The sequence below is a fragment of the Hipposideros armiger genome, unplaced genomic scaffold (genome assembly GCF_001890085.2).
Source record: "Hipposideros armiger isolate ML-2016 unplaced genomic scaffold, ASM189008v1 scaffold_146, whole genome shotgun sequence".
NCBI classification, from domain to species: Eukaryota; Metazoa; Chordata; class Mammalia; order Chiroptera; family Hipposideridae; genus Hipposideros; species Hipposideros armiger.
In genome coordinates this window covers 2,231,072-2,255,913 of record NW_017731496.1, presented here as the reverse complement: position 1 = coordinate 2,255,913, position 24,842 = coordinate 2,231,072, and positions in this window count along the sequence as shown.

Here is a 24,842-nt window from a genome sequence, read left to right as displayed (position 1 = left end):
GAGTAAGAGCGGTATCCATTTTGGCCGCACCTCCTACTTCTAGAAATGTGTTCATGTTGGCTATGTCCTGTGTGTTCCATCAAGAAACTCATGAAATGTGGAGAAACCAGCTTATAAAAAAGGGCCTGTGAGAAATGGAATGGGAACTAGGGTTCCCATCGCCAACTCTCAGCTGCTGATTCTTTGACTGAAGCATGTTGTTAGAAGGGAAAGCAAGGAGACTGGTTATGCTAAAATTATGCTTTACCCCTTGAATTACTAGTAAATACATACAGAGCACTGCTAAGCACATGGTACAGAAGGAAAGACATTTTGTGCATCTTATCGGTTCTTTGAAGGAAAGTAAGGGTGTCTTAAGATGCAAAGGACCTGAGAGATGAGCTAACTGCTGATGAACTTTGCACATGCTGTTCCTCTGCCTGGAATACCACCCCTTGCCTGGCTTACCCTTACCTCCCACGCAAGCCTCAGATTCTTCAGGCCTCCTTGAAGAAGCCAGGCGTGGTCCTCTCAAATTCATACCCCTCCTGTGTGAGGGGTATGAAGTCATAGCCTTTCTCAATCTCACAATACATACTTCGGTGCATTTTGTTCAAAATTGCCTTGCCAACGCTGCCCCGACATCTTTCAGAATAAAGACACTGTCTATTTTACATGTTTATCCCCAGAGCTTAGCCCACAGTGGGCTTATAGCTAACATTTTTTAAATGAATGAGTAAAATTCTCTCTCTCCATGAAAGAGGGCAACAAGAAAAAGGTTTTAACAGCGTAGCTGAGAGAAGGGGTGTATTTGTTTCCTGCGACTGCTGTAACAAATTACCACAAACTAGGTGGCTTAAAGCAACAGAAATTTATTCTCTCCTAGTTGCAGAGGCTAGAACTCTAAAATCAGTATCCCTAGGTAGAATTCAAGGTGCCAGCAGGGCCGTGCTTCCTTTGGAAGGACTAGGGGAGAACCTGTGTTTTGCTTTTCCCAATTTCTCACAACTGCTGATGTTCCTTGGCTTGTGGCGCCATTGCTCCGGTCTTCTAGGCTGGCATCTCCAGTCCCTCTTTGCTGTGTCTTCACATAGCTCCCTCCTCTCTGTGTGTGTCAGATCCGCCTCCTCTCCTCTCCTAAGGATACATGTGATTACACTTAGGGCCCACCCTGAGAAGCTAAGGTAACCTTCCTACCTGAAGATCCTTCACTTGATCACATCTATCAAGACTTTGCCATATAAAATAACATTCACAGGTTCCACAGATGAGGACGTGCAAATCTTTTTTTTATTTTTTGGTTAGAGGAGACATTTTTCAGTCTACCAGAGGAGGCTTAGAAAGAATTTTTTTTTTCTCATGATGTTAAAGGAGTTAACAAGAAGTAATTTGATGAACAATAATATAACTGATAGAATGAGCAAACCCTTTGAAAATGAGGAAGTTGATAAAGAGGAAATAGAAGTTATTATTAAAAAGGAACCAAAATATTTAATTTGGCTGTCTAGGTAGACAGACTTCATAGCCCAGTAGTTAAGAGCATAGACGCTGGGGCTCACCTGCCTGGTTAGACGTGGGTTCCACCATGTACTACCTGTGTGACCTGGGATAAGCTACTTAATTTTCCAGGGCCTTAATGCCCTGATCTATAAAGTGGGAATAATAATAGTGCTTCTTCTTCATAGGGCTGTGGCAAATGATTAGAAGACTAAATATATTTAGAACATTTGAAAGTGTTTGCTATTATTTTATTATTTTAAGGAAACCAGAAATGTACAAGATGAAATATGAATTTAGAACAAAACAGAAAAGAGCAATGTGTAAAAGAGATACTTGATAAGAAAATGAAACTTTAAAATGGCTGACCAAGAAAAAGAAAAAGAGTAAAAAACAAATGCTACATAAATGATGTAAGATAAATAATTTTAAAAACAAATTAAAAACATTTGCAACCACACATTTGAAGGAGAAATAGGGTAAATATGTTGCATTCTCAGGAGAAAGACCAAGGCTATAATTGAGGACACCGGGAAAATTGCAGAAAGCAGAAAAGAATGTTCCAAGGCGAACAGCAGTTCTTCTTTCCTTTATATGTGGTTTCCTTTATATGTGGTTAGTAGTGGTTTTTGTGTGTGTGTGTGTGTGTGTGTGTGTGTGTGTGTGTTTTCAGGTTTTCTATGTCTTCCTTTGCTGATTTTTTGTCTATCTTTCTTCTATAATCACTGAGAGAAGACTGATACAATCTCTATGATTATGGAATTGTCAATTTCTCTCTTTAATTGTTTTTACCTCATGTATTTTGAAACTGTTTTATTAGTTGCATATCTATTTATGACTATTATATTTTCCCCATGGATTAGCCCTTTTACTATAATGACACATCCCTCTTTATCTCTGATAATACTTTTTGTTTTGTGTGTTAGTTTCCTAGGGTTGCTATTTTAAAAAGTACCACAAACTTGGTGGTTTAAAACAACAGAAATTTATGTTCCCTCAGCTTTAGAGGCTAAAAGTCAAAAATCGAGGTATCAGCAAGGCCATTCTCCCTCTGAAGGTTCGAGGCGAGAATCCCTCCTGGCCTCTTCCAGGTTCCGTTGGTTGCCTGCGGTACTTGGAGGTCCTTGGCTCGTAGATGTATCCATCCAATCTTTGCCTGGATCATCGCATAGCCTTCTTCTCCTTGTGTGTCTTTGTGTCTCTGTGTCCAAATTTCCCTCTTCTTATAAGGACACTTGTCATTGGATTAGGGTCCACCCTAATCCTCGAAGACCTTGATTACATCAGTAGAGACCCTATCTCCAAATAAAATCACATTCACAGGTACCAGGAGTTAGGACTTCAACACATGAGTATCTTTTTGACAAATACAATTTAATCCACATCTTGAAATCTATGTTGTCTGGTATTTATATAGCCACTTCGAATAGTACATGTATTTTTCCATTCATTTACTTTGAGCCTACCTGTGACTTCACATTTAAAGGGTGTCTCTTGCAGTAGTTTTTAAAATCCATTCTGACAATCTCTGCCTGTTGATTGAATTGTTTAATTCATTAATATTTAATGCGATTATTCATATGTTTGGGAAGACCTACATTTTTTACCTGTCTTCTCTAATTTTTGGCCTATGTTTTTCATTTATTGCCTTTAAAAATATTTGAACATTTAAAATTCCATGCATTGGCTTTTTAGCTATGCTTTTTGGGATTTTAAAATGCTTTTTAAAAACAGATTTATTTTAAAAGTTAAGAGGAAAAAAATGTGTGTTTCCTCAGCTATTTATTTTTACCATTTCTGATTCACTTCATTCTTTTCTGAGGATCCAAATTTCCATCTAGAATCTTTTCCCTTCAACATAAGAAACTTCTCTTAGCATTTCTTATGGTATGGATCTGCTGGGAAAAAAAGTCTCTTAGTTCTCTTTTATCTGAAATTGTTTTTATTTTGCTTTCATCTTTAAAGGATATTTTTGCTAGATACCATATCTTGGGTTGATATTTTTTTGGTTTTTTACTTTCAATACTTCAAAGACATTTTCTATTCTCTTCTGGCTTTCATGGTTTCTAATGAGAATTCATTTCTTACTTCAATTCTGTTCCCCTGCATGTAATATGTCATTTTTCTTTTGCTATTTCCAAGGTTTTTTCTTCATCTTTGGCTCTACAGTTTGGTGTATTTCAATGCTAGTGTCTTCATGGAATTGACAAAGAATCTTAAATATGTACGTCTTTGTTTTTCAACAAATTTGGGAAACTTTTGGCCATTATTACTTTAAATATTTTTTCCTTCTCCATTTTTTCTCTCTTCTTCTTCTGAGACTGCCTATATGCCAAACCACTTTGTATTATTTGAGAGGTAACTTGTTCATTTAAAAATTTTTTTTCGCCATGTATCTATTTAGATAAATTTATTTATTTATATTCAAGTTCATGTACTTTTTTTTGTTACATTTCAATTTAGTTATTAAGTTCATCCAATAATTAAAAAGATTCAGTTGTTGTATTTTTCAGTTTTAGAATTTCCACTTGTGTTTTTTGTTGTTTAAATATATTTGCTGAGTTTGCCTATGTTTTCATTCATCAAGTGCATATTTCTCTTTATTAAGGGCAGTAAAAATAGCTACTTTAGCATTTTTACCTATTAGTTTCAATGTCTGGTTCATCTCAGGGTCACATGTGGTTCAGTTTCTTTTCTCTTGAAAATGTGCCCCATTTTCTTGATTCTTCACATGTCAAGTTATTTTGGAATGTGTCCTGTATATTATGAAAGTAAATTTATGAAGATCCTGGTTTTATTTTTCTCCATTGTGTACTGTTTCCTTTGCTATAACAGGCAATTTTTTTAGCAAAACTTGAACTGCAAACTCTGTTTCTTTGGGCAGCGGCTCTCATCTTGATGCATATCATTTGCTTTAGCTGAGCTGCTGTATTCTGTTCCATGCATGCCTGGTTCATAGATCAGCCTGAGACTTGGGTAGACAGAATTTAGGGACACTTTCTCAGTCTCCTTTTGCTTCTCTTCCGAGATTCCTTCACTTACTTCAGCAACAGTTTTCCAGCTTTATATTTCTGATTCTGCTAACCAGAATGCCTATGAGTTTTTCCATCACTGCCTTTACCACTAGGTGCCAAATGACAAATGATGCCCATTAATGCTGATCAAAAGCTGCAGAAATGGGGAACTTACTTCACAGAATAAGAATTAGTCTAACTACTAAAGATTAGTCCAACTATTAAAATGGATAGATCTCTAGAACATACTCAGGTTTAAAAGCATGTTTGAGAACTGTATGTGTAGTCATTTTGGTGGATGCTGTGGTCCTCCCAGGTCCTCCCTTCAGGATCACTGCACTCATTTCTCCAGCAGCAGGAGTGTTGGCTACTGATGGATTACAGGGGAGTCCCTTTTTAGGAATTGCCCTCAGTCGAAGGGAGCCATGTTTAATGAAGTACATTCCTTCTTCAGAGGCAGCTCTCATTCCATGACTGGTTAAAGTAAGGGTACAGTGTGAGCGTACATTGGTCCTTTGCCTCAATTTAGGTTAACCTGAAGGCCTATCCTAATTCTAGAGTACCCCATTAATGTGGCTGAGACATTAGCTGTACTGGTATCACAGTTCAATTTGTTCTTCTGCCCAACCCTGTTCCCTCTCTCCCTTACCGGTGTTGTTCCAGCAATTCATTCCCCCCATTAAATTTCCTGCATAGAAATCTCCATCTCAGAGTTTATTTCCTGGAGAACCTGACCTAAGACAGCCATATACCTTTCAGGTAAACAAACAAACAAAGAAACAAACACATAGTTCTGTAAGTCCCTATATTTATGTAAAGACAGAGAAAAAGTTCTGGAAAAGTATAAGTGAAAGTGACAATAGCAGTTACCTTTAGGGAGAGACTAAGATGGGGGAGGGCATTCAAGAGATGCTTTAATTTATGTGTACTCTTTGAATTTGTTGCAACTCAAATATATTTATGTGTGGAATTAAAAACAAATACAATCATGAAAACTGAAAGATAAATCTTTCCCTATATCTTCATCCCAGATCCTTCAAAACCTGAGCTCTAGGACCGTATATCCAACTATTTATTGTACACCTGTACATGGATAGCGCTCAGAATCCCCACAAAATTCAACATCCCCTCCCTCCAGTTTTTTCCCTGTATTTTCTCTCTTGGTGAATGAGAGCGTCATTCACACAGACAAGGAACGTGGAAGTCATTTTTAACTTCTCTTTCTGTGTACGGCTCTACTTGCAATCCATGGTCAAGTCCTGTTGGTTCCATCTCCTTAATGTTTCTCAGACCCCTTCAATTCTTTCGATCCTTTTCCATCATCTTGTTTCTGGTTAGCATCCACTTTTGCCTGGATTATTGTTTCAGAATCCTGACTTTTCTCATTGGCTCCAGTTTTGCTCCTCTTTAATCCACTTTCCACATTCTAGCAAAGGCATTCTTTCTAAAATTAAGCTGTTCAGATATGACAGGGTAGCGATTTACATGGAATCATCCATATGCTTCTAGTTGCCACCCAACCCATTTTATGGCCATTTCCATGCTGGGTCTGAGAGGCAGCCTATATCCTGGAAAGAAGACTGGAATGCTCCACCTTGGACTGGGAGACACAGAGAGCACCATTGGGGCTAGCTGGTCTTTAATAACAATCTTTTTGCATGATTCCATTGAACCCCTGTGACTTATGTTGTGTCCATGGACTAACCGGAGGGAGTTCAAAAAGAGTAGGAATGATGAGTGGAATGGAAAAAGAGATATATGGAGAAAAGTTAAAAGTTAAACTATCTGTATCTTTAGCTATCTATATCTATAATTCTGGCAGTCTGACCATGAGCTAGGCCATGTCCTTAAATGGAGATGGAGGCTGAGAACTCACTTTGTCTTAAAGTAGAAAAGTGACTATAGAGAAAGGTAAAGAGGGTTAAAACCAAATTCTCAATGTACTGAGTGGGCCAGTTACTCTGAGGTTTGAGATTCTTAATTAAACAAATCTTTAAACTGCATTTAAAAAAAGGAAAAAAGGAAAATTTTTTCTTGAGTGAAATATCTTTTAAAATTTTTTGATTTTCATTAAAATAATTTTGATATTTTTGATTTATTAATAATAACACCAACAGTTTAAAAGATTTTTTAAAAATGACCCTGTCAACTCTTTTGTTGTTAATCTTAACTTCATATTATAGAAAATTTCCAAACATACACAAAAGTAGAAAGAATTTCATATCAACCCTCATGTATGAGGTTCGACAATTAAGTTCGCAAACTCATCCTAAAAAGAGTGATATTGTTGAATATCACTTTGAAGTACTCCTCTTGGGAAGCTATGTACCAATGCCAGTGCCTAGTTCACCCTTCAAAGCAATTTGGGAACTCTTTCTGAAATGGCCATCAGAGCTGTCTTGGTATTATCCTTGATGTCCTGAATGTCATCAAAATGTGTTACTTTCAATATTTCCTTTATCTTTGGATAAAGAAAGAAGTCATTGGGGACCAGATCAGATAAGGAGGGAGGGTGTTCCAATACAGTTATTTGTTTACTGGCTAAAAACGCCCTCACAGACAGTGCCCTGTGAACTGGTACATTGTCGTGATGCAAGAGCCATGAATTGTTGGCGAAAAGTTCAGGATGTCTAACTTTTTCACACAGCCTTTTCAGCACTTCCAAATAGTAAACTTGGTTAACTGTTTGTCCAGTTGGTAAAAATTCACAATGAATAATCCCTCTGATATCAAAAAAGGTTAGCAACCTCGTTACAACAAGTTCACAAACTTAATTGTCAGATTTCAGGTGCATCACCCAGCTGCAACAACTAACCTCCGTTTGCCAGTCTTATTTTGTGTGTCCCCCTCATGCCAGCTGTTAAGCTATTATGTCAGCTCCAAATCCACCCTTCTACATTCTCTTGAGATGCTAGGGGCTGGGGCTTTTCGTACCTCATTTCCGTTTTGCCTACTGGCTCCCTGTTGGACTCTGCCAATGGCGGGTGCTAGAGGGAGACAGGCTGGAGGAGGGAGAGGGACTTGCCTCTCCCTGCTGGCTTACTGTTAACAGCACCCCCATGATGCTGATTAACCCCACCAGAGGCAGTCCCTTTCCAGAGTAACAGTAGTATCTAGTTTGCACTTTTTCTAACACACAACCAGCCTCATGGACCTCCTCAAAGCCACCAGCCCCTGTGAGCCAGAGCACTCTCTGGAGTTATCCTGCACCTTTAGAGGCCTTCAGAGCCCCTCCTCAAGCTCAGAGAGGAGCACTTTTCTCAGAGGTCTGCGTTCCAGCTGAAAAGGCCTCAACTCCAAGCCTCTGAGTTTTGATAATTGCAACCCCTTTTCTTTGTTTCCCCAACCCTAGGGCTATAGCTGCTTCTTGCAGTTGCTACTTCTGTGATATCTTAGGTTCTCTCTGCCTTTCAGTGACCCGGTTTATAATTCTTTGTTAAATTCTTTGCTACAATAAATTGTGTGGTCTCTGTCTCCTGACAGAATCCTGACTAATATACTCCTTCTCTTCTTTTTTTCCCCTGACGTATTGTAAAAGAAAATTCAAATGTTATGCCAGTTCATCTGTAAGTGCCTCTAATTTATATGCACTGAAAAATTTACATGACCACCATGGCATGAACAAACAACAAAATTAACAATAATCCCTTAATGCCACTTAATAAATATTTTGCATACAATTGCCCTTGATCTTCCTAATGACGCCTGAGATCTTCATAAATGTGTGTCAGTGACAGAAGACCTAGGGACGGAGGGAGGGAACAGGAACAAGGGACCTGGGAGGATGATTTGCTGCTCCAGGTGAGAATTCCAGAAGCACTAGAAAACCTTTTTACTTTTCACTTGTATGAGGGCTATATCTGTGGGAGAAAGGAGTCCTGAGAAACGACAGGCACTTTAAGGGGAGCCCCTGGGAATCAAGCAGCAGGATCTGGATGTGTGGGCCAAAGCATTATCCACCACCTTAGGGTGCTGCCTCCTCACCATAAGCCTGTTGGAAAAACGCAACTGAAAGAAATGTCTTCAGTTCACAAGTTTACCAAGAAAAAAGCTGGAAAAGGCACCCAGGGAAAAGGAGAAGGTGACGTGCAGAGTTGAACCGGATATTTCATTGAGTTCATTGCATGACAGGAATGCCGCTCCGGCACAGTACGCTCCACTGGCTGTACCCTTCCGCCCGACATCAATCTTCATTGCTTTCCCAGGAGAACCATCACAATCGCCAAATGGCGGTTTTCGTAATGAAAGCTTCAGTGATTTATTTATCTTCCCAAGATTCTCCAAACATAAGAAACTTAATTGGACTTGTCTAAACACTGTCAGTCACCCGCACCCTTGAAGACCTCTTTACTCCATGTTTAGAACATAACTAAAATTAATGACACAATTAAGATGCCAAAACTCTGGTCTCTGGTAGAGGCAAAAGAAAAGTAGTGAAAAATGATTGCACATATTTCATAGTTGTGCTGCAGTATATTTCAGTTTCAAGGGAGGAGGTGAACGTGAACCCACAGGATGGAACGACATGCTAGCGTTGACCGTTTTCTTATGAACACTTATTGATCCTCCAAGCCGTCCTCACACCAGGCTGGAAACATTTGGGTTATAAAGACATTAAGGTAGTTTTCATGGACATGTGGAATGAATGGGTGCTGAACCATTAACTACAGTTCTATATTTGCACATTATCATTTTCTCAGCATATCAAATTAGCTGTTACCTTCACAGCTTGATTAGAACACTGCTGATATTTCTCTTGACCTTGGAGTTCAGGCTATCCCAGAATGTGTTTCTTGGTTATTTTCCATGAATTTTATAAGCTCAGTAACAGTGCAAGCCCCAACTTTTGAAGGTCAGGCTGCATTCTCCTTAATCTCAACCTACACAATTTCACCAAAAGACCAGGAGAAAGAAAACCAAGGTTCTACTTTTGCTCTGCTGCTTTTAGGGAAGTGAACTGCTCACATCAAGCTCCCTAGGAGACCAATGTCCTCATCTGTAAAACGGAAATGAGTGCAAACACTTGCTTTGTTTTACTTACAGGGTTGTGACAAGAATGAAATGAGATAGAGTCCTTTAAAAAATGTAAACAACTATGTACTTGGGAGGTCTCCAGAATTATCTAGCAATTCATGTAAGTCTTAAGGTTGCTTCTGCCTATGACCTTTAAATTCTTCAACCTTGCCACAATTTAGCCCAAGGAGACATGAGATTATTAATTCCTTTCCTTTTCTTCCTCAGGAGAAAGTTGTGGGAGATACTAAGTGGAAAATACTTTGTAAATTGCCCGGTTTTACTTTCCAAATCTCCAGCAGATGCATCTAACTAGTGAAACCTCATTTGGATCCATAAAATCCTTATGGCAAGAAATTCTGGAAAGAAGGCTCTAGTTTTTTAATCTTTCCAAATAGATCTTTCCTCAACTCTCTTGACATCTCAGCAGCATTTGACACAATTGACCACATCTTCTTCCTTGAAGCCCTTCCCCTTGGCATCAGTGATACAGAGTTCACCTGGGTTTCTACCTACCTTTCTGAACCCTCTTCTCAGTCTCGCTTACAGTTGCTCTTCCTCTGCTCTTTCCTTAAATGAGATATTCCTTGTATTTATTATGCCCAGGCCCACTTCATTTCTTATCCTATATGCTTTTTTTTTTTTAAATAAACTCGCTGTGTTCATTTCTCCAGTTACCATCTGCTTGCTGTTGACTCCCAAGTCTGTAGATCCAATACGTATTTCTCTTTAAGGAGTTTCAAACCTGTATAACCGACTCCCTATTAAAATTGTGTGTCCAAAAAGCAAAGCAAATTCAACATGTCCATGGATGAATCCATCCTATTTTCTCTCAAAATGTATCCTTTCTCGGTGTTTTCATTGTCCATGCGGTAATCCAGTCAGAACCTTGATGTTTTTAGGATTATTTTTTTTTACCTGGTGACTGGCTTCCAAGAGACAGGAAGCAGAACCTGCCAGATCAGTTAAGGGCCATGTCTGTAACTGGTGCATTATCATTTCTAATAAGTATATTGCTCAGACCAATCACAGTGTTTACCCAGATTCAATAGAGTGGGGAACTTGACTCCCTCATGATGGGGGAGTGACAAGTTCATATTGCAAAAGAGCGTCTGGAATGGGAGATATCACTCTTACCATCTTTGGAAAATGAAATTGCCACAATGGCAAGATCAGAAATCAAATTGAGACTCAACTAATTGCAAACCATAAGCAAACTTCACTTAACCATGAAGTTATATTGCTTCGTAATTCAGAAAAACAGTTCTTTCACTTCTGGAAACTAGCTGCGATAAGGAAATATTGGTGCTTCTCAATCATTAGCTAATTGCTCATTCATTTATTCATCCGCTATCATTAGGTACCTACAACAAACCCAGGCATTTTCTGAGTGCACACAATAATGACTAGAATAGACAAATTACTGGTCTCCTGGAGCCTGGAGTTCTTTCTTCCACAATTGCATTAGTAGTTTCATTTTGAATCGATGAAATCAGAATCAGTTGTTTTTAAGAGCAAGGAACAATCAATTTTTGATCCTAAGGAATGTTGGAATGAGGCCCTACAGGGAAGTAGAGGTCTGCACAGAGTTTAAAATTGAGGCTTGACCCAGTAAAAGTTTATAGCATCATAAAATATTTAGACCTCTTGGTGTGGCATGTATACAGGGAAGATTGTACATTTTAAATATTTACAGCTGGTAAATACTTTTCATTATATGACAGTACTTGATACATAGCAGCTTGTAGGAAAAAATGCCTGAATTCAGCATCCAAGTGAATTAATGTCACATCCTGTCCTAGGGTCAAACTGTGGCGCTGGCTAAATGGCCGACAGTTGACAGGCCAGCTGCCAAAACAATCAATTGGATCACTGTGCAATCCAATTCCCTCATTAAGACAACCGAAACAATAGCAACCAAATCAGATTCACTCTATGGAAATCTAATCAGTGGCTCCACAATCAGATATAACAGCTGTCCAATCAAATTAATTTTATTTGGTTTAGTTAAGTGACATAGGCACAACTTCATGGGTGCCTGTTCTCTTCTCATACATAGCATGACATAATATTAGCATTTGAAGGATCCTAGAGACATCTGGTTCTAGGCTTGTCACATGGGAAAACAGTGTAGGCAGTATTACAAAGTCACTAGATAAATGTGGTATGTCTCTCTGGAGTACTAAGTGTATCCTCAAATTTGGAGGGGAATGATGCATTTACATATTTAAACATGTGCAAATAGATCATGGAGTGTGTACTAGTCACAAGAGATTCAACTATGCTGTGATAGACTTTTCTAATCTCAGTACTTAAAACCACAGAGCGTAGTTTTCATTCATGTGACATGTCCCATGAGGATCAGCAGGGGCCTGTGTTCCATGCTGTCCTCATTCCAGGATCCAGAGTGAGAGAGCAGACTCTGTACAACTTTGCCTGTTCTCCTATTGGAGGAAAAGACAACTAGTGTCCATCATGGACTAGATTTGAATACATTCACCTAGAAGTGGCATCTGTCATTTCCACACACACTACATTGGCCAAAGCATGTCATATAGACCCACCTATCTTCAAAATGGGGCAGGCAAGTGCAATCCTACTATGTGTCCAGAAGAACTAGAAATATTGGGTGAATAGTATTAATGTCTACCATAGAATGGGGTGCAAAGTTCTTATAAACTTTAGGATGAAACAAAAGACTTAGAAGAAGTTTCTTGTAACCTGTGTACACCCACTTCAATGTTGATTAAACAGGAGAATCCTAGAAAATGATGCAAACTTAAATGTTTCATGTTAAAATATATATAATTATATGCATACTATAAAAGATATATAAATGTATATTAATTCCCTTACCTGTTGATATCAGTCTAAGGGGATTCTATGAGAATGAGTTCATTGATTGGAGTTTATTATTGTCTGATATCCCTAAGTGCTTGGTCTCTGTGAGAATCTAAAGTTACCAGGAAAAGCCATCTGAGTGAAAAGTCCTTCATGATGTTTTACAATTCTTTTACTATTGCCTCTTTCACATATTATTTGGAAGCAATTTTCAAATGCAAGTGACTTATTAAATATTAAATATTTCCAAAGCTTTTAACTTACCTTTTCAGCATTCACTATATATTTTTAAAGATTTCAAAAATATCAAGAATCCATCCTTGTATATCTACCACCTAATCTGTATAGTCCTCATAGTAACAACAGCTCTACTTTTTGTAATCAGATTCTGTGCATTTCAATAATATTTAGTTGAATTCTGTGATTATAATAAGTACAAAAGTCACAAACAGGTTTGGAAATGATATAACTCAAGTGGCAGAAACAGAAATGCAAGAGCATACTAGAGTATATGGGCCACTGGCCCCAGCCATTCCTGTACATTAGGTAGGACATTTTAAACAACAAATGGAGACACTTGATAATAAACTGGTGAGGTGATTGGTTAAAAGAACTTGTACTACTGGGGTGACCAGTTAGTTCAGTTGGTTAGAGCATGGTGCTAATAACACCAATGTTGCTGGTTTGATCTCTGCATGGGCCACTGTGAGCTGCGCCGTCCTTAAAAGACTCAACGATGCCATTGTAGCATGAAAGCGATGTGTAACCAATGACCATGGCTGTTTCCCAATAAAATTTAAAAAAAAACAACAAAAAACGATGGAAAAGTTTTGGAGCACCGCCAACATGTTCATATTGCAATTAATGATCTTAAAGCTCAGAGCCTGTGAACTCCTTAAATTCACTCATTCATTCACCTATCCATTTAATTCGCTTATTTATTGATACTTTCATAGGCACATAGCATAATGAAAAAGAACCTGGATTCTGGCACTAGACTGCCTGGCTTTGAGTTCCAGTTATGCTAAGTGACCTACAGCAAGTCTCTTCACTTATTTTCTCAGTTTCCCTGATGATAAAATGGGAAAAATAAGACCTACCTCGTAGGGCTTTTGTGAAGATTACGTGAGATAATGGAATGTCAATACTATAAATGTTAACTTATGATAAACTCATTCATTTGATGAATACTTGCTGAGTAAACACCACGTGCCATGTGTTGGACTGGCTGATACCGAAAGGTGCACAACAGCACAGCCACTCCTCTTATGGAGTTTAATGTGGGGAGACAGATATTACATAAATAGGTTTTAAAATACGGTACGATTTAGTTCCATTCTGTGAGGAAGCACGAGATGTTTAGGAATTAGCTTTTCCTCTCTATAGCCTGAGGGATTAGTACAGTCTGGTACATACTAAGTGCTCAATAAAATATTTCTGGAATTAATGAATAAATAAATATATACTTACCCAAAGAATAATACCCGTTTGGTGGATGAGAAAGTACTAAAACGAAAGTCATCTAATTTATAGTTTTTCACTGAGATGAACTAGAAAAACAGGTTTTCTAAGATTTGAACTTAGATGACTAGGTTCAGAATTCTAACTTTTATATGATGCCTGTAAGCACATCTATGTTTAAAAGTTTAGGAAAAATGCAAATAGAATATCATTATACATTTGAACCACTATTTTCATGTGCTTTAAAATTAGTTTCTTTATTTGTAAAGGTTTAATATTTTGAACTGTAGGGACCTTTGGACTAGGAAAGGATGTTATTAAATGGTAAGTAAATGCTAAAAAGTGAAAAGTTCTATAGCTCCCCCCCCCTCCCCGCCGCCAAGCCTAACTAAACAGACTGACCATGTAGCAGATACCTGAGGCCTTCTCTAACTTTAATGACAAACACACACAAGAAAGCTTGAGTTCTCCAGACCTCCTGGAGGAGAATAGATGGGGATGCACCATTCTGGGGAGCTCCGTTTTACCTGAAGGTTTACCCCTATAAATATTAAAATTTTTAAGCAGTTTAGGTAGAACTTTTTCCAAGATGCATTACATGTACCCGATGATTATAAAAAGAAAAAAAGAGATGCATTACATGCTTTCCTGACTTCTTAGATAGAATATTCTGAAAATGCAGTGTCCAGTTTTTTAGCATAATTGTTTACAGCTGAAGAAATCTCTCCAGTCAAAGTTGTAAAGAAGAGAGTGGACAGCCCTGAACTATCTCTGTTTGCTCCTATTTCATCTGTAATAGTTTCTCAGATGTATAAGTAGGACATGACTGACAAGGGTTAAATATATATGGCTACACCATTGTCTGCTAAGTATATTTATGAACATGACAGGGCAAACTATTTTATAAAATTTTTGTATTAAAGTATAGTGGGCATACAATATTGCATTACTTTCAGATGTACTACACAGCAATTCAACATTTATGTACCTTACAACATAATCACCACCATAAGTCTAGTAACCCTCTATCACCATGCAAAGTTATTACAATATTATTGACTATTCCCTGTGCTGTCCACTACAGCCCCTTGGCTTGTCTACTTTATAACTGGAAGTTTGTACCTCTTATTCCCCTTTACTTCTTCATCCATCCTTCTACCCCCTCCCCTCTGGCAACTGTCAGTTCTCTGCATCTATGAATCTATTTCTGTTTTGTTTGTTCATTTGTTTTATTTTAGATTCCACATATAAGTGAAATCATATGGCATTTGTCTTTCTCTCTCTGACTTAGTTCACTTAGGATAATACTCTCTAAGTCCATTCATGTTGTCACAAATAGCAAGATTTCATTCTATTTTATTGCTGAGTCACAGTCCAGTGTGTGTGTGTGTGTGTGTGTGTGTGTGTGTGTGATGTCTTCTTTATTCATTCATCTATTGATGGACATCTAGGTTGCTTTCATATCTTGGTTATTGTAAGTAATATTTCAATGAGCATAGGAGTGCATATACATTTTGAAATTAGTAGGGTTTTTTCCTTCAGATAAATTCCCAGGAGTGGAATTAATGAGTCATACAGTAGTTCTATTTTTAATTTTTTAAAAAAAGATTTTATTGGGGGAATTGAGGGAGGGAACAGTGTTGGGGAATTGAGGAAGGGAAACAGACAAATTTCTGTCCTTTTTTTCCTCAGTCTAGTTGTGGAGGACGTTGCTTCACTGGCCCATATTGTTATTGTGATCATTGCACTTTTCCTGGCTGAGGCAGATCGGTCGCCAGCCATTGGATTGCTGCTCATGGCAGCTCACGCTGGCTGCCAGCCACACACGGTAGCCCATGGCAACCCACTGCAGTCCCAATGCAGCCTACGCTGTTGCCAGTGACTCACGGCAGCCCAGCTCCAAGTCGAGCTGTTGTTCACCATCTTAGCTGTGGAGGGCAGTGTCACTGGCCCGTGTGGGATCCGAACTGGTGGCCCTGCTGCTCAGAGCTCATTCTCCCAAGCCAACTCAACCAACGAGCACAAAATAGGTGGGCCCCTATTTTCAATTTTTTGAGGAACCTCCATACTGTTTTCTATAGCGTCTGCACCAATTTACAGTCCCACCGGCAGTACATGAGAATTCTCATTTCTCCACATCCTTACCAACACTTGTTATTTGTTGAGTTTTTGATAATAGCCATGCTTCAGGTGTCAGATGACATCTCATTGTGGTTTTTAAATTTGCATTTCCCTGATGATTAGTGATTTTGAGCATCTTTTCATATGTCTGTTGGCCATCAATATGTCTTTTTTGAAGAAATGTCTAGTCACATCCTCTGCCCATTTTTAAATTAGATTGTTTATTTTGTTGTTGAGGTGTATGAGTCCTTATATATTTTGAATATTAAGCACTAATTGAATATGAACTTTGCAAATATCTTCTCCCACTCAATGGGTTGTCTTTTTATTTTGTTAGTGGTTTCCTTCACTGTGCAAAAGCTTTTTGGTTTGATATAGTCCCATTTATTTATTTTTGCTTTTGTTGTCTTTGCCTGAGGAGATATAATTTTAAAAGATATTGCTAAGACTGACGTCAAATATTTTACTGCCTATGTTTTCTTCTAGATGTTTTATGGTTTCAGGTCTTACGTTTAAGTCTTTACTCCATTTTTAGTTTATTTTTAATTATGTTATAACAAAGTGGTCCAGTTTCACTCTTTTACACATATTTGTCCAGTTTTCCAAACACCACTTTTTTGAAGAGACTGTCATTTCCTCTCATTATAATTCTTGCTTCCTTTGTCATAGATTAATTGACCATATGAGTGAGAATTTATATCTGGGATTTCTGTTCTATTTCATTGATCTATGTGTTTGTTTTAGTGCCAGTACCATACTGGTTTGATTATTATAGCTTCATAGTAAAGTTTGAAATCAGGGAGTGTGATATTTCCAACTTTGTTCTTTCTCATAATCACTTTGGCTATTCAGGGTCTTTTGTGTTTTCATATACATTTTAGAATTATTTGTTCTAGTTCTGAGAAGAATGCCATTAACATTTTGATAGAGATTACACTGAATCCATAGGTTGCTTTGGGTAGTATGAATGTTTTAATAATGAGAATCCTTCCAACCTATGAGTACGAAGTATCCGGCAACCTATTTGTGTTCTCCTCAATTTTTTTCTTCAATATCTTGTAGTTTTCAGAGTACAGGTTTTTTGGTGTTTTTTTTTTCTCCTTGATTAAATTTATTCCTAGGTATTTTATTTTATCTTTTTAAGATTTTATTGGGAAATTGGGGGAGGGAACAGTGTTGGGGAATCAGAAAAGGGGAACAGAGAAGTTGCTGTTCTTTTGTTCTTCAGTCTAGTTGTAGAGGACGTCATTTCACTGGCCTATGTTGGTATTGTGATCACTGTGCTCTTCCCGGCTGAGGCACATCGGTTGCTGGCCATTGGCAGGCTGCTCATGGCGGCTCACACTGCTGGCTGCTGATACTGGCTGCTGGCCACTCATGGTAGCTTACAGCAGCCCACTGCAGCCCCACTGCAGCCTACACCATCACCAGTCCTGTGTCACTGGCCCGTGTTGGATCCAAACCAGCGGGCCTGCTGCTCAGAGCTTGCGCTCCCAAGACAACTCTTAACCAACAAGCCACTCAGTGGGCCCCAGTATTTTATTCTTTTAATGCAATTGTAAATGGGATTGTTTTCTTAATTTCTCCATCTGATAGTTTATTTTTAGTGTATACAAAATACAACATATTTTTGTATATTAATTTTGTATCCTGCAACTACTGAATTCATTTATTAGTTCTAGCTTTTTATGTGGCTTGGTTAGGCTTTTCTATATATAGTATCTTGTCATCTGAAATAGTGACAGTTTTACAATTTGGATGACTTTTATTGCTGTTTCTTGTCTGATTGCTCTGACTATGACTTCCAATACTATGTTGAATAAAAGTGTGAGAGTGGGCATTCTTGTCTTGTTCCTGATCTTAGATTAAAAAAAAAAAAAAGCTTTCAGTTTTTCACCACTGAGTATGATGTTAGCTGTAAGTTGGTCATATATAGCCTGTATTATGTTGAGGTATGTTTCCTCTATACCCACTGTATTGAGGCTTTTTATCATAAATGGATGTTGAATTTTGTCAAATGCTTGTCTGCACATATTGAGATGATCATGTGATTTTCGTCCTTGGTTTTGTTGATGTGGTTTATCATGCTGATTGATTTGCAGATCATGAATCATCCTTGGAACTCTGGAATAAATTCCACTTGATCATGGTATATAAGGTCTGACAATTAAGTTTGTGAACTTCTTGCAACAGTGTTACTAACCTTTATTTTTTAACATTAGAGGAATTATTCGTTATGAATTTGTACCAACTGGACAGTTAACCAATTTACTATTTGGAAATGCTGAAAAAGCTGCATGAAAAAGTTAGATGAAAACAACTTGAACTTTTCACCAACAATTCATGGCTCTTGCATCATGACAATGCACCAGCTCACACAGCATGTCTGTGAGGGAGTTTTTGGCCAGTAAACAAATAACTGTATTGGAACACCCTCCCTACTCATGTGATCTGGCCTCCAATGACTTTTTTCTTTACCCAAAAATAAAGGAAATATTGAAAGGTAGACATTTTTATGACATTAAAGACATCAAGGGTAATATGTGACAGCTCTGATGGCCATTCCATAGAAAGAGTTCCCAAATTGCTTTGAAGGGTGGACTAGGCACTGGCACCAGTGTGTAGCTCCCCAAAGGGAGTACTTTAAAGGTGACAATAGTAATATTCAGCAATCAGATATGTAGCACTTTTTCCAGAATGAGTTCGTGGACTTGATATATAATCCTTTTAATGCATTGTTGAATTCAGTTCCTTAATTTTTTTTAAGATTTTTTAAAATTGGAGAATTGGGGGAGGGGAATAGTGCTAGGGAATTGGGGGAGGGAAACAGCCAAGTTGTTGTCCTTCAATCTTAGTTGTGGCGGGCGCAGCAAGCTCAGCTCCAAGTCCAGTTGCACTGCTCAGCTCAAGGTGCTGTGTTCAATTAGTTGCAGGTGGGCATAGCCACCATCCCATGCAGGAGTTGAACCAGCAGCCTTGTTGTTAAGAGCGCATGCTCTATCCACTGAGCCATCCAGACGGCAGCTCAGCTCAAGGTGGCGAGTTCAGTCTTTAGTTGCAGGTGGGCATAGCCCACCATCTTGAACAGGCAACCTTGTTGTTAGGAGCACGTGATCTCACCAGCTGAGCCATCCTGCCAACTGTTGGCAGCTCAGTGGTAGCTCAGCTTGGGTGCAACTCACTGGCCCATGTGGGAATCGAACCAGTGACCCTGTTGTTCAGAGCTCGCACTCTTGAGCAAGCTCTTAACCAACTAAGCCACTTGGCCGTCCCCAGTTCCCTAATATTTTGTTGAGAATTTTTGCATCTATGTTCATCAGGGATATTGCCCTGTAATTTCCTTTTTTTTTAAATAGTGTCTTTGTCTAGTTTTGATATCAGGTTAATGCTGGTCTTGTAGAATGAGTTTAGAAGCATTCTTTCCCCTTGAATTTTGGAATATTTTTAGACATATTGTTCTCCTTTAAATGTTTGATATTAATTTTCCTTTACCTGTGAAGCTGTCTGGTCTTGGACTTTTGTTTGCTGGGAGCTTTTTTTATTGTTATTTTTAGTTCAATTTCATTGCTAGTAATTGGTCTGTTCAGATTTTCTGTTTCTTCCTGGTTCAGTCTTGGAAGGTTGTATGTTTATAGAAATTTATCTATTTCTTCTAGGTTGTCCAATTTCTTGTCATATAGTTGTTTGAACTATACTTTTATGATCTTTGTATTTCTGTGGAGTCTGTTGTAACTTCTCCTCTTTTATTTCTGATTTTGTTTATCTGCACTCTCTTCCTTTTTTTATGTGATGAATCTGGCTAACTGTTTGTCAATTTTGTTTATCTTTTCAAAGAACCAGCTCTTAGTTTCATTGATCTTTCCTATGTTTTTTTAGTCTCTATTTTGTTTATTTCTGCTTTGATCTTTATTATCTCCTTCCTTCTATTTACTTTGAGTTGTATTTGTTCTTCTTTTTCTAGTTTATTTAGGCTTAAAGTTAGATTGTTTATTTGGAATTTGTCTTGTTACTTGAGGTACACATGTATCACTATGACCTTCCTTTTAGAACTGCCTTCAATACGTCCCATAGATTTTGGAATGCTGTGTTTTCATTTTTATTTTTCTCAAAGTAGTTTCTGATTTATTCTTTGATCCATTGGCAGTCTAGTAGAATGTTGTTTAGTCTCCCCATGGTTGTGTTTTTCTCCAGTTTTCTTCCTGTAATTGATTTATAGTTTTATACCATTGTAGTTGGAAAAAATACCTGATATGAGTTTAATCTTTTTTAACTTACTGAGACTTGTTTTGTGGCCTAACATGTGATGTATCCTGGAGCATGTTCCATGTGCTCTTGAAAAGAATGTGTATTCTGCAGTTTTTTGGATGCAATGTTCTGTAAATATCTATTAAACCATCTGGTCTAATGTGATGATTAAGGCCATTATTTCTTTACTAATTTTTTTTTGTCTGGTTGATCTATCCATTGATGTGAGTGGGATATTGAAGTCCCCTTCTATTATTGTAATACTTTCAATTTCTGTCTTTATGCTTTTCAATATTTGCTCTATATATTATGTGCTTCTATGTTGGATGTGTAGATATTCACAAATGTTACATTCTATTTTTGTATTTGACCCCTTTATCATTATGTAGTGCCTTTCTTTGTCTCTTTTTACAGTCTCTGTTTTAAAGTCTATTTTGTCTGATATCATTATTGCTACTCTACCTTTCTTCCTGTTTCTATTTGCATAGAATATCTTTTTCCATCCTGTGTATGTATTTTGATCTGAAATGAGTCTTTTGTAGGCAGCATTTAGATGGCTCTTGTTTTTGTTTTGTTTGTTTGTTTGTTTGTTTGTTTGTTTGTTTTATCCATTCAGCCACCCTATAAAAAAACATAGGAGCATTTAGTCCATTTACATTTAAAGAAATTATTGATAGTATATACTTATTGCCATTTAGTGAATTGTTTTCTGATTGTTTTTGTAGTTCTCTGTTGCTTTCCTCTTCTCTCAATTTCTTCCTTTGTGTTTTGCTGGTTTTCTTTAGTGTTCTGCTTTGGTTTCTTTCTTTTTATTTTTTGTGTATCATATGTAGGTTTTTGGTTTGTGGTTTTCATGAGTTTCATATATATATATATTGATCTATAGCTATAGCAGTCTATTTTAAGCTGAGAGATGTTTAAGTTTGAATGCATTCTAAAAGTACTACATTTTTATTCTCTCCCTTTACACTTCATGTTTTTGACATCACATGTTAGGTCTTTTTGTCTTGTATATCCCCTAACAACTACTTAGTGTAATTACTGTTGATTTTGTTACTTTTGTCAGTTAATCTTCATACCAGATTTTAAAATGGCTGCTTCACTGTGTTTCTTATATACATGCCCTTACCAATGAGATATTTTTTTCTTTCATATATATTTTTTAGTTATGGTTATGGCCTTTTCTTTTCTGCTTGAAGAAAACCCTTTAACATGTTTTGTAGAGCTGGTTTAGTGGTAATGAACTCCTTTAGTTTCTGCTTGTCTGGGAAACTCTATCCCCCTTCAATTCCGAATGATAACTTCGCCAAGTAGAGAACTCTGCGTTGTAGATTCCTCTCCTTCAGCAATTTAAATGTATTGTACCACTCCCTTCTGGCCTGTAAACTTTCTGCTGAAGTATTAGCTAATAGCCTTGTGGGAGGTTCCCTTTTATGTGACTAGTTGGTCTTCAAGATGGTCTCTTTATCTTTAACTTTTGCCATTTTAATTATAATATAGCTTGGTGTAGGTCTCTTTGGGTTTATCTTGCTTAGAACTCTCTGTGCTTTCTGGACCTGGATGTTTGTTTCCTTCCAGGTTAGGAAAGTTTTTAGATTATTTCTTTAAATAAGCTTTCTGCCACTTTCTCTTCTCCTCCGGATTCCTATAATGCAAATGTTAGTGTGTTTGATGTTGTCCCAGAGGTCCCTTAAATTATCCTTGTTTTATTTATTTGTTTTTTCCCCTCTGTTCTGAATGGGTGATTTCCACTATCCTGTCCTCCACGTCAATAATCTGTTCTTCTGTATTATCTAATCTGTTGCTGATTCACTCTACTGTATTTTTCATTTTAGTTATTATATTCTTCCACTTTCATTGGTTCTTTAGCTTAATTTCTATTTTTTTTGTTGAAGTTCTCACTGAGTTCCCCTGTTTTACTCAAATGTGAATCCTTATGATTGCTACTTTGAATTCTTTATCAGGCAACTTACTTATGTCCATTTTATTAGGGTTTATACCTGCTTTTTTTTTTTTCTTGTTCCTTCACTTGGGACATATTCCTCTGTTTTCTCATTTTGTTTGACTTTCTGTGTTTGTTTCTATGAATTAGACGAAACAATTATCTCTCCTAATCTTGAAGGAGTGGCCTTGTGTATGAGCAATCTCTGTGTAGAATGTGTGTGTTGGGTGGTTTTGGCAGGCTCGCTGGAGCCAGAGCGGGTGCGTGTGGCGCCTGGGGCACCCTGGGGAACTGGCTGGCTGGGTTGGAACAGGCTCAGTGCGGGCAGCCCAGGGTTTGTGGGTGTGGTGATGCCCTGAAAGTCTGTCTGTCTGGGGCTGGAGTGGGCTTGGGGTGGGGTGGTCAATGGCTTACTGAGGCAGCCTTTCAGGTCAGCCTGAGCACTTGGGCAGAGCTCTGCCTTGAGCTATGCAGGTGGAGGGGGAACATAAACAATGGTGCTTACTGGCCCCTCTGATCCTGCAGAGTTCCCACAGATCCTGAGATTTCCTGCAGTTCCCCAACATTCTTTATGTGGCCTCCCTCTTTCTTTCTTGTTTGTTGTGCAGAAGCTATTCAATCAGCCCTCAGTTGTTTGTCAGGCGGAATTGCTCTGTGTAAGTGTATATTTGGTGTGTTTATGGGTGGGTGTGAGTTCAGGGTCTTCCAATGCCGCCCCCCACCCCAAACACATTATTTAATATTTGCAATGTTTGGTGTCTAGTTTTCCGTAGGCACTGAGGTGGATGTTTGGCAGTATTTTGCTAGTTAATAATTGTTGATAGTTAACACAGATAATTAAAGTTTCAAAAGTCTATTTTGCTTATCTTATAAACTCCTCTGTTGTCCTCTGAAAGTCTGAACTACATCTGCTCACTCCTTCCTTGACTTATTCTCTATATATTTCTTTCTTTATCTTTCTCTCTTTTCTGCTTGTCTCACTATTTCCCCCTCTTTCTCCCTAGCATGCTCTTTTTTTTCTATTTCTTTCTTCTTTTCCCTTTCCATTCTTCCTGTTTCCTTCCACTCTTCATTCTCCTTTTCTCCTTCTCTTTTTCTTTAACTCCCCCCACCCTTTGCAAAATCTTACTTCTTTTTTCCCCATCAGCAGAAACCTACATACATATCTTCTAATCTTTGCAGTTTCCCTGCAGTGTAAGTCACAGGGTTTCCCTTAGGTGTGTCTCCTAAGCTTGCCAACTATTTAGGACTTCAGATCTGGAGATAGAGTGATGCATAGTTAAAGAAGAACTGATAAGCACAATCAAATACAAGCTGCCAGTCAACACTTGAAAGCTTGCAGAAGAGCTCTCCTGAAGAGAATGGGAATAATGTACAGAAGCCAGAGGGAGGGTATAAAATTTCAAACCATCATCCTGAACTGTAGGGCAGATGGAAAGACAATAAGAGAAGCTTAATTTAAGTGCAGCAAAATAAAAACATAACATTGGATCTGGGAAGAATTGATGATAGCTAAACTAAAAATTAGAAAGTGGGTTTGAAACTTCCTGTGGGAGCCCTGAGTTGGCCTGTTTTCCCACTCTGTGGACTCTGTGCCAGCAAACACATCTCCTTTTCATTTGTCAGCATTCATTTTCTTGTCAGAGACTGGGATTCCCGGCAGTGGGAGAGACCAGCACTGTTTAAAATGCAGGACCTGTCCTCCTTGATCTCTGCACGCTTGCATCTTTATGCTTTGGAGATGCTGCTGGTTGTCCCAGCCACCTGGGCAGTAGCTAGGTATCTTACAGGGTCTGGCGGTACCTGAGGACAAGCCCTTGTCTTTTCCCAGAGGTAGTTCCCTCATGTTGTCTCCCCACCCTGTTCCTCACCCCTCTCAATATTTTTTGTCTTGGACCACTTTCTTTCTCCCTGAGTTTACCTGGGCTACCACCTTTTTTCGCATAGCCAAACAGTTAAGCATTAGTGTTCTGTTCCCTTTGCAGGGGAGGGATGCTGGGAGATTGACTGGGAGGGGACACGAGGAGCTTCCTGGGGTGCTAGAAATATCCTCTATCTTAGTCTGAGTGGTGGTTGTGTGAGGGTATACATATGTAAATATTCACTGAGCTCTACTTTTAAGATTGCACACTTCACTGTGTGTAAGTTATACTAGAGAGAGAGAGAGAAGGAGAGGGAGAGAGAGAGGGAGAGAGAATGAATCTAGAATCGGCAGATCTGGGTTTGCATCTGCTTAGAGTGTGTGGCACCTGCTTTTGCCAAGATGACATTTATTCCTGTAAAGAAGAATAAATATAGTACCTGCCATGTAGGGGGTTGTGTGGATGTAATGAAAAAGTGCTCAGCAGTGTATAAAGTGCTTGGTACAGGGGATAGTTCTCAGTAATAAATTGCAAGTATCATCATTATTGTTTGAGAAAAATATTCCCTGAACATGGTAACGAATGCAAATGTTTTGATTTAAAATCCCTTTCCGCATATTGGAGCAGCTGGAGACCATGTTTCAAGGCCTTAACTCAAAGGTGTGACTAATAGCAGAGATTTTAGGCAGCAGAGCTGGCTAATAGAAGAGCATTATCGGGCAAGGGTCCTGTGAGTGCTCTTTAAATTACACTAGCAAGGCAGCCCCAGCCTCCTGGCCGGTCTGTGCAGGCTGGCCTCACCTGTATGTCACAACTATGACAGCCACATTTCTTGAGTCCTGGAGGCAAATCTATGATGAATTCATT